Source organism: Salmo salar, unplaced genomic scaffold (genome assembly GCF_905237065.1).
Source record: "Salmo salar unplaced genomic scaffold, Ssal_v3.1, whole genome shotgun sequence".
Taxonomy (NCBI): Eukaryota; Metazoa; Chordata; class Actinopteri; order Salmoniformes; family Salmonidae; genus Salmo; species Salmo salar.
Window position 1 is genome coordinate 7,501 of NW_025548045.1, and position 10,000 is coordinate 17,500.

Consider the following 10,000-nt stretch of genomic DNA (forward strand, 5'->3'; position numbering starts at 1 on the left):
GGTCTTCTCTCAGCCTCTGAGACTCTGGTCTTCTCTCAGCCTCTGAGACTCTGGTCTTCTCTCAGCCTCTGAGACTCTGGTTAGCCTGTATATGTGGTTCATATCAGACCTAGACCACTGTCTCACATGCACATAAACCAATACAGCCATGAAGTACAGTAGAGTATTTATGAAGTATTTATGAAGCCATGAAGTAGCTGAGACTTTGGCCAAACAAGTCATACAGAGGAGGTTTAACTGTGGAGGGAGGGTTTAGCTGTGGAAGGGAGGGTTTAGCTGTGGAAGGGAGGGTTTAGCTGTGGAAGGGAGGGTTTAGCTGTGGAAGGGAGGGTTTAGCTGTGGAAGGAGGGTTTAAGCTGTGGAAGGGAGGGTTTAGCTGTGGAAGGGAGGGTTTAGCTGTGGAAGGGAGGGTTTAGCTGTGGAAGGGAGGGTTTAAGCTGTGGAAGGGAGGGTTTAAGCTGTGGAAGGGAGGGTTTAAGCTGTGGAAGGGAGGGTTTAAGCTGTGGAAGGGACGGTTTTAGCTGTGGAGGGACGGTTTTAGCTGTGGAAGGGAGGGTTTTAGCTGTGGAGGGAGGGTTTAGCTGTGGAGGGAGGGTTTTAGCTGTGGAAGGGAGGGTTTAGCTGTGGAGGGAGGGGTTTAGCTGTGGAAGGGAGGGTTTAGCTGTGGAAGGGAGGGTTTAGCTGTGGAAGGGAGGGTTTTAGCCGTGGAGGGAGGGTTTTAGCTGTGGAAGGGAGGGTTTAGCTGTGGAGGGAGGGTTTGGCTGTGGAGGGGAGGGGTTTAGCTGTGGAAGGGAGGGTTTAGCTGTGGAAGGGAGGGGTTTAGCTGTGGAAGGGAGGGGTTTAGCTGTGGAAGGGAGGGTTTAGCTGTGGAAGGGAGGGTTTAGCTGTGGAAGGGAGGGTTTGGCTGTGGAGGGAGGGGTTTAGCTGTGGAAGGGAGGGTTTAGCTGTGGGAGGGAGGGTTTGGCTGTGGGAGGGAGGGTTTAGCTGTGGGAGGGAGGGTTTAGCTGTGGAAGGGAGGGTTTAGCTGTGGAAGGGAGGGGTTTAGCTGTGGGAGGGAGGGTTTAGCTGTGGGAGGGAGGGTTTAGCTGTGGGAGGGAGGGTTTAGCTGTGGAAGGGAGGGTTTAGCTGTTGCTATCTGAGGGCTGGTCAGGGTGATACCAGCAGAACAGCACCACTCAGCCTTAATGGAAGATTCTGTGTGTGTGTGAGTTCCAATGAGGACATGCCTGTACAGACACCACTCTGAGCTACCAGTCACCACATCAAAGCATTGTCAGGGAATCTTGACCAAGCCTGGACTTGATGAGGGAGAAGCCCGATGTACTAAACACAGGCCTCACTGGGCCTGCTGGCGTTTGGCCTCACTGGGCCTGCTGGCGTTTGGCCTCACTGGGCCTGCTGGCGTTTGGCCTCACTGGGCCTGCTGGCGTTTCGGCCTCGTTCGTTTCTAGATCCTGGAGTGCTATTGTTTGACTAACCCAGCCTTTTCCCCCTGTTGATTTTCGACTTGATAAGGTAGAGTGCATTGGATAAATCAGATCTATGTACCCTCCTTACCTCTGCCACGTCCCCGTCCTCATTGTGTGTGTTTACAGAGGGAGTAGGGGTGTTAAGGTCACCCCAGGTTATAAAGAGGAGCAGTGTGCCCCCGCTCTCAGCCTGGAGATGAAGAGACCCATAGATCTGGAGGCACCCATCACCAGGTACTAATCTCTCTCACTCTCTCACTCACTCACTCACTCACTCACTCACTCACTCACTCACTCACTCACTCACTCACTCACTCACTCACTCACTCACTCACTCACTCACTCACTCACTCACTCACTCACTCACTCACTCACTCACATCTATACACACACACCCCTACACACACCTAAACACAACTCACACACACACACACCTAAACACAACTCACACACACACACACACCTAAACACAACTCACACACACACACACACACACACCCCTACACACACCTAAACACAACTCACACTCAAACACCAACTGGACACTGAAGCGTGTTTAGTTTCCAAGTAAACACTGGTGTAGTTGTTGGCCATCATAAATCTAGTTAGTTTTCCCATTCTGGACTGGTGCTTGGTACTTACTTCAGCCACTGAATAGATTTCCTACTCTTATTCCCAAACCAATTTGTGTCTTCTGTAAATGATATAACAACGTGGGTTCGGGTTTGCACATTCCTCGTCTAGTCCCTGTGGACTACAGTAGGTCATTAAGGTTATATTCCTCCTCGCTTTTCGTGTGTGTCTGTGTGTGCGTCCTTCCAGTAGCCTGACTTCCGGGCTGCATGCCTGGGGTGAATTGAGGAGAGAAGCTAAGCCCCAGTATTGTCCTGTTTGGATTCAGAAGCCTTATTCTCCAGTATTTCTAGCCTATTCTCTTCTGGAGAGATGAAGTGTTGTGTTCTGGCCAGACCACATTCAGGTTACTGAGACTGGGCTACAGGGTACTCCTCAGTACTCACACACCGTCTGAGTACACTGCACATTCCAGCCTGGTCCCTCTGCAGCTCCCCAGGAGGAATACTCCTCTCTCTTCAATCTCACTCTTTTAAAACCAACATTTATCTGTCTCCTTTTATCCGTTCTTCTTCCTTTCATTCAACTTCTTAAGCTTTGTCGCAAAACTCTCTTTATTTTCTACTCATTTATTGTCACCCTCTCCGCTCTAATTTATTTGTTGCTTTGTTTCTCTCTCCTTGTCCTCTTTTCTCTGTCCCCTCAGCATGCTGTCTCTTCAGGAAGATCTGTTGGTGTCTACTGCTGATGGCTACCTACACATCCTCCACTGGGATGGAGTCAGCAACGGCAGGAAGGCCATCAGTCTCTGTAGCGTCCCGTTCTCCCTGGACCTACAGTCTGCCAGAGGTCAGTCCCAATGACTATATCATATACCATCCTCTCCCCACCTCACCTACAGTCTGCCCTTAGCCCTACCAGTCCCTGTTAGCCCCACCATATCCAGTCTGCCCTTAGCCCTACCAGTCCCTGTTAGCCCCACCATATCCAGTCTGCCCTTAGCCCTACCAGTCCCTGTTAGCCCCACCATATCCAGTCTGCCCTTAGCCCTACCAGTCCCTGTTAGCCCCACCATATCCAGTCTGCCCTTAGCCCTACCAGTCCCCATATCCAGCCATGTTTACATAATGATCTGGACCTACATCAATCTATCCATGTGTTTTAGATACAGCCCCCCTCGTTGGGGTTTAGACGCTGCCAGCCCCCCTCGTTGGGGTTTAGACGCTGCCAGCCCCCCTCGTTGGGGTTTAGACGCGCGCTGCCAGCCCCCCTCGTTGGGGTTTAGACGCGCGCTGCCAGCCCCCCTCGTTGGGGTTTAGACGCGCGCTGCCAGCCCCCCTCGTTGGGGTTTAGACGCGCGCTGCCAGCCCCCCTCGTTGGGGTTTAGACGCGCGCTGCCAGCCCCCTCGTTGGGGTTTAGAGCGCGCTGCCAGCCCCCTCGTTGGGGTTTAGAGCCGCGCTGCCAGCCCCCTCGTTGGGGTTTGAGGCGCGCTGCCAGCCCCCTCGTTGGGGTTTAGACGCGCGCTGCCAGCCCCCTCGTTGGGGTTTAGACGCGCTGCCAGCCCCCCTCGTTGGGGTTTAGACGCGCTGCCAGCCCCCTCGTTGGGGTTTAGAGCGCGCTGCCAGCCCCCCTCGTTGGGGTTTAGACGCGCTGCCAGCCCCCTCGTTGGGGTTTGAGACGCGCTGCCAGCCCCCCTCGTTGGGGTTTAGACGCGCTGCCAGCCCCCCTCGTTGGGGTTTAGACGCGCGCTGCCAGCCCCCCTCGTTGGGGTTTGAGCGCGCTGCCAGCCCCCCTCGTTGGGGTTTAGACGCGCGCTGCCAGCCCCCTCGTTGGGGTTTAGAGCGCGCTGCCAGCCCCCTCGTTGGGGTTTGAGGCGCGCTGCCAGCCCCCCTCGTTGGGGTTTAGACGCGCTGCCAGCCCCCTCGTTGGGGTTTAGACGCTGCTGCCAGCCCCCCTCGTTGGGGTTTTGACGCGCGCTGCCAGCCCCCTCGTTGGGGTTTAGACGCGCGCTGCCAGCCCCCCTCGTTGGGGTTTAGGCGCGCTGCCAGCCCCCTCGTTGGGGTTTAGACGCGCGCTGCCAGCCCCCCTCGTTGGGGTTTAGACGCGCGCTGCCAGCCCCCTCGTTGGGGTTTAGACGCGCTGCCAGCCCCCCTCGTTGGGGTTTAGAGCCGCTGCCAGCCCCCCTCGTTGGGGTTTAGAGCGCGCTGCCAGCCCCCCTCGTTGGGGTTTAGACGCGCGCTGCCAGCCCCCTCGTTGGGGTTTGAGCCGCGCTGCCAGCCCCCCTCGTTGGGGTTTAGGCGCGCTGCCAGCCCCCTCGTTGGGGTTTAGGCGCGCTGCCAGCCCCCCTCGTTGGGGTTTAGACGCGCTGCCAGCCCCCCTCGTTGGGGTTTTAGACGCGCGCTGCCAGCCCCCTCATTGCGGTTTGTGTTCTGATATAAGTCTGATGGGTTTGTTTTTGTCTCTGCAGGTGGTCTGTGTCTGGACCTGAAGGGGGTGTACATCAGAGACATGACCTACTGTGTGACTCTGGATGGCTTTGCTGTGGTGCTGAATGATGGCAGGCTGGGGTTCATCACTCCTCTAGCCAACAGGATCACTGCAGATGTAAGAAGTGTGTGTGTGTGTGTGCTTTGCTGTAGTGCACACACAATGCAGCAGAGTTTTGTGAATCATGTTAAACAATGAAGCATAACGACTGTGATGCGCTGTGTGATGCTCTGTGTGATGCGCTGTGTGATGCGCTGTGTGATGCGCTGTGTGATGCTCTGTGTGATGCTCTGTGTGATGCGCTGTGTGATGCGCTGTGTGATGCGCTGTGTGATGCTCTGTGTGATGCGCTGTGTGATGCGCTGTGTGATGCGCTGTGTGATGCGCTGTGTGATGCGCTGTGTGATGCGCGGTGTGTTGCGCGGTGTGTTGCGCGGTGTGTTGCGCGGTGTGTTGCGCGGTGTGTGGGGAAGAAAGTGAAAGGTGTGTCAGTAGAAAAGCAGTGGTCTGACTGTCCTTGTCTCCCAGCAGCTGCAGGGCGTCTGGGCAGCAGATGTAACAGACGGCACGTGTGTGGCTGTCAACAATAAGTACAGACTGGTGACCTTCGGCTGTGCCAGGTATGTGTGTCTTGGAATCTGGTGTATATTTTCTGTGATTGGTGTGTGCTTGACAAGAGGTCCTCAAGGATTGTGCAATCTGCCAGTTTGGCAGGACTGTCAGGACTATTTTTAATCTCTCACACAATCAGACACCTGGCTGACTGGCTGGTGGGCTGGCTGACTGGCTGGTGGGCTGGCTGACTGGCTGACTGGCTGGCTGGCTGGCTGGCTGGCTGACTGGCTGGCTGGCTGGCTGGCTGAGCAGTGTGACTCTGGATCTCTTGATTGTGTAATTAGCATTCCGCTGATGCAGATAGGAAGGGGTTCTAGAGGCCTGTGGTGATACTGTCAGCAGGATGGGCGTGGCTACAGAGTATTGCTGAGGTCAGCAGGAGACCGAGAGAACCTGAGTGACAGCCCAGCCAGTGGCTGGCCTGAGTGATTTGAATCTCCAACCTTTCATCTAAATATTTGTTGAATCCTCATGTTGCCTTATTTCAGCAGCAGTTTGTGTGTCTGGAAATGTAGGCTAATTGTGATTGATTGATGTATTGAATCCAGTGACCGTGTTTCTGTCTGTGTTCCAGTGGCTCAGTGTTGGTGTACAGTATCGACACCACTACAGGGTCCATGCAGCTCTCCCACAAGCTGGAGCTCTCTCCTAAACACTACCCCGGTACGTACAACCCCCTAAACACTACCCCCCTAAACACTACCCCTAAACACTACCCCTAAACACTACCCCTGGTACGTACAACCCCTAAACACTACCCCTAAACACTACCCCTAAACACTACCCCTAAACACTACCCCCTGTGCATACAACCCCTAAACACTACCCCTAAACACTACCCCTGGTACGTACAACCCCCTAAACACTACCCCTAAACACTACCCCTAAACACTACCCCTAAACACTACCCCCTGGTACGTACTACCCCTAAACACTACCCCTGGTACGTACAACCCCCTAAACACTACCCCCTAAACACTACCCCTAAACACTACCCCCTGGTACGTACTACCCCTAAACACTACCCCGGTACGTACAACCCCTAAACACACTACCCCGGTGCGTACAACCCCCTAAACACACTACCCGGTACGTACAACCCCCTAAACACACTACCCTGGTACGTACAACCCCTAAACACACTACCCGGTACGTACAACCCCCTAAACACACTACCCCGGTACGTACAACCCCCTACACACACTACCCCGGTACGTACAACCCCCTAAACACACCTTTTATACAAACTTCTATCTCTAGTCTCACACATTGTTTTTATTGTAAATAGTGGCATGTTTTGGTTTCGACTGGCAATTGCAGGTGGTGTTTAGTTCCCCTCAACACAGGCTATGTATGAGACAGAATCAGTTGATTCCATGTTATGGTATGTGTCTGCCCCCTCGTGGAAGTGAATGGTATAAAATGAGAGTTCAGAGTGAAATCCTATTGACCTATGATAAACCTGAGCTCTGTTTTCATCATGGGAGATCCTATCTCTGTCAACGAGTGGTGAAACAAGCCGTGTAGTCTCATACCTCTTTCATGCTGCCTCGCTGTACTGTACTGGTCTAGAACTGTTGCTGGAAAGTTAGACAGGAAAAAACATGAGTAATAAATCCAAGGACAGTTATATGTTTTGGTTCAAAAGGATTGTGTTAAAAGGATATTTAACAAACCCTCCTTATTACAGAAAATATTCCTGTCTGACCTGTTCTCCGTTCCTCCTCCTCTTCCACCTCCTCTTCCTCAGACGTGTGGAACAAGACGGGTGCGGTGAAGCTGATCCGCTGGTCCCTGACTACAGTGTTGCCATGGTGACCTGGGAGTGCGGGGGACTGTCTCTGTGGAGTGTGTTTGGAGCCCACCTCATCTGTACCCTGGGGGAGGACTTTGCGTGAGTGATGCCTTCAAGTAGTACCTAGCCTATAGCACAATTACCTCTGCAGTTCAGTCAGCTACACAGTTGATGGATAGACGCAACTTTATTTATCTCCCTCATATAAAACCATTATAATGTAGAAAACAGATGTACATACAGTGCATTCAGAAAGTATTCAGACCCTTTCTCCTTTTCCACATTTTGTTAAATTACAGCCTTATTCTAAAATTGATTAAAAAAATATATATAATCCATCTCCACACAATACCCCATAATGACAAAGCGAAAAGTTTTTTGTGCAAATGTATTAAAAATAAAAACGGATCACATTTACATAATTATTCAGGCCCGTTGCTATGAGAGTTGAAATTGAGCTCAGGAGCATCCTGTTTCCTTTGATCATCCTTGAGGTTTCTACAACTTGATTGGAGTCCACCTGTGGTAAATTCAATTGATTGGACATGATTTGGAAAGGCACACACCTGTCTATATAAGGTCCCACAGTTGACAGTGCATGTCAGAGCAAAAACCATTGTGTCGAGGCACAGATCTGAGGAAGGGTACCAAAAAATGTATGCAGCATTGAAGGTCCCCAAGAACAGTGGCTTCCATCATTGTTAAATGGAAGAAGTTTAGAACCACAAAGATTCTTCCTAGAGCTGGCCGCCTGCCAAACTGAGCAATCGGGAGAGAAGGGCCTTGGTCAGGGAGGTGACCGAGAACCCGATGGTCACTCTGACAGAGCTCCATAGTTCCTCTGTGGAGATGGGAGAACCTTCCAGAAGGACAACCATCTTTGCAGCGCTCCACCAATCAGGCCTTTATGGTAATGTGGCCAGACGGAAGCCACTCCTTAGTAAAATGCACATGACAGCCCGCTTGGAGTTTGCCAAAAGGCACCTAAAGACTCTCAGATCATGAGAAACAAGATTCTTTGATCTGGTGAAACCAAGATTGAACTCATTGGCCTGAATGCCAAGCGTCACGTCTGAAGGAAACCTGGCACCATCCCTACAGTGAAGCATGGTGGTGGCAGCATCATGCTGTGGGGATGTTTTTCAGCGGCAGGGACTGGGACACTAGTCGGGATCAAGGGAACGATCAACCGAGCAAAGTACAGAGAGATCCTTGATGAAAACCTGCTCCAGAGCGCTCAGGACCTCAGACTGGGGCGGAGGTTCACCTCCCAACAGGACAACGACCCTAAGCACACAGCCAAGAAAACGCAGGAGTGGCTTCGGGACAAGTCTCTGAATGTCCTTGAGTGGCCCAGCCAGAGCTGGGTGCCAAGCTTGTAGCGTCATCACCAAGAAGACTCAAGGCTGTAATCCCTGCCAAAGGTGCTTCAACAAAGTACTGAGTAAAGGGTCTGAATATTTATGTAAACGGGATATTTAAGTTTTTTCATTTTTGTATACATTTGCAAAAAAATGTAACTTGTTTTTACATTGGGGTTGTGTGTAGAATGATGAGGGGGGACAATTTAATCAATTTTAGAATACGGCTGTAATGTAACAAAAAGTGGAAAAGGGGAAGGGGTTTGAATACTTTCTGAATGTACTGTAGATGTAAACATTCCGTACAACAAAAACAAGACGTGTACGCCTCAGTACAGACTGAAGATGGCGCTCTTTCATTGACTTCATATAGGTGCATTTTGGCATATTATTCTGCCCTCCCATCTCTCTCCAGGTATCGGTCAGACGGCAGTAAAAAGGACCCTATAAATATCAGCTCAATGTGCTGGGGAGCAGAGGGCTACCACCTGTGGGTCATCACCAGCAGAGAGGAGACGGCGCTAGTGGAGAACATGGAGGAGGCTCCCGCCCAGACCCAGCAGGCTGGCATACTGCAGTTCCACTTCATCAAGAGCGCCCTCACGGTCAACCCCTGCACGGTGATGTTATGGACATGGCGTTATATGCATGCACACACACACACACACACACACACACACACACACACACACACACACACACACACACACACACACACACACGCACACACACACCCTGTCATCCACTTACAGTGCCTCAAAGTAGTCACACCCCTTGACTTTTTCCACATTTTGTTCTTACAAAGTAGGATTAAAATGGATTTATTTGTAATTGTTAACTATCTACACAAAATACTTTGTCAAAGTGGAAGAAAAATATCTATATATTTTTTTTAAATAATTAATAGAAAACAAATAAATAATATTACAAATATTCAACCCCTGAGTAAATACATGTTAGAATCACCTTTGGCAGTGATTACAGCTGAGAGTCTTCTTGGATAATTCTCAGAGCTTTGCACACCTAGATTGTACAATATTTGCCCATTTTATTATTTCAAAAATATTCAAGCTCTGTCAAGTTGGATATTGATCATTGCTAGACAGCCATTTTCAAGTCTTGCCATAGATTTTCACGCTGATTTTAAGTCAGAACTGTAACTAGGCCACTCGGGAACATTCAATGTCGCCTTGGTAAGCAGCTCTAGAGTAGATTTGGCCTTAATGTTTTACGTTATTTTCCTGCTGAAAGGTGAATTAATCTCCCAGTGTCTGTTGGAAGGCAGAGTGATTCATATTTTCCTCTAGGACTTTGCCTGTGCTTTGCTCCATTCTTTATTTTTATCCTAAAAAACTCCCCAGTCCTTGCTGATGAAGAGCTTATCCATAACATGATGCAGCCACTACCATGCTTGGAAAATATGAAGTGTTACTCAGTGATGTGTTGGATTTAACACTTTTCTATTCAGGATAAAAAGTTCATTTATTTGCCACATTTTTTGCAGTATTTCTTTAGTACCTTATTGCAAACAGGATGCATGTTTTGGATATTTGTATTCTGTACAGGCTTCCTTTTCACTCTGTCATTTAGGTTAGTATTGTGGAGTAACTACAATGTTGTTGATCCATCCTCGGTTTTCTCCTATCACAGCCATTCAATTCATGAACTGTTTTAAAGACACCATTGGCCTCATGGTGAA

The 10,000-nt window shown here is 50.4% G+C and overlaps 1 pseudogene; it reads left to right on the plus strand.

The window, feature by feature from the left end:
- The window catches only part of LOC123732621 (guanine nucleotide exchange factor subunit RIC1-like), a 20,635-nt pseudogene that overhangs the window by 870 nt on the left and 9,765 nt on the right, over positions 1-10,000 (plus strand).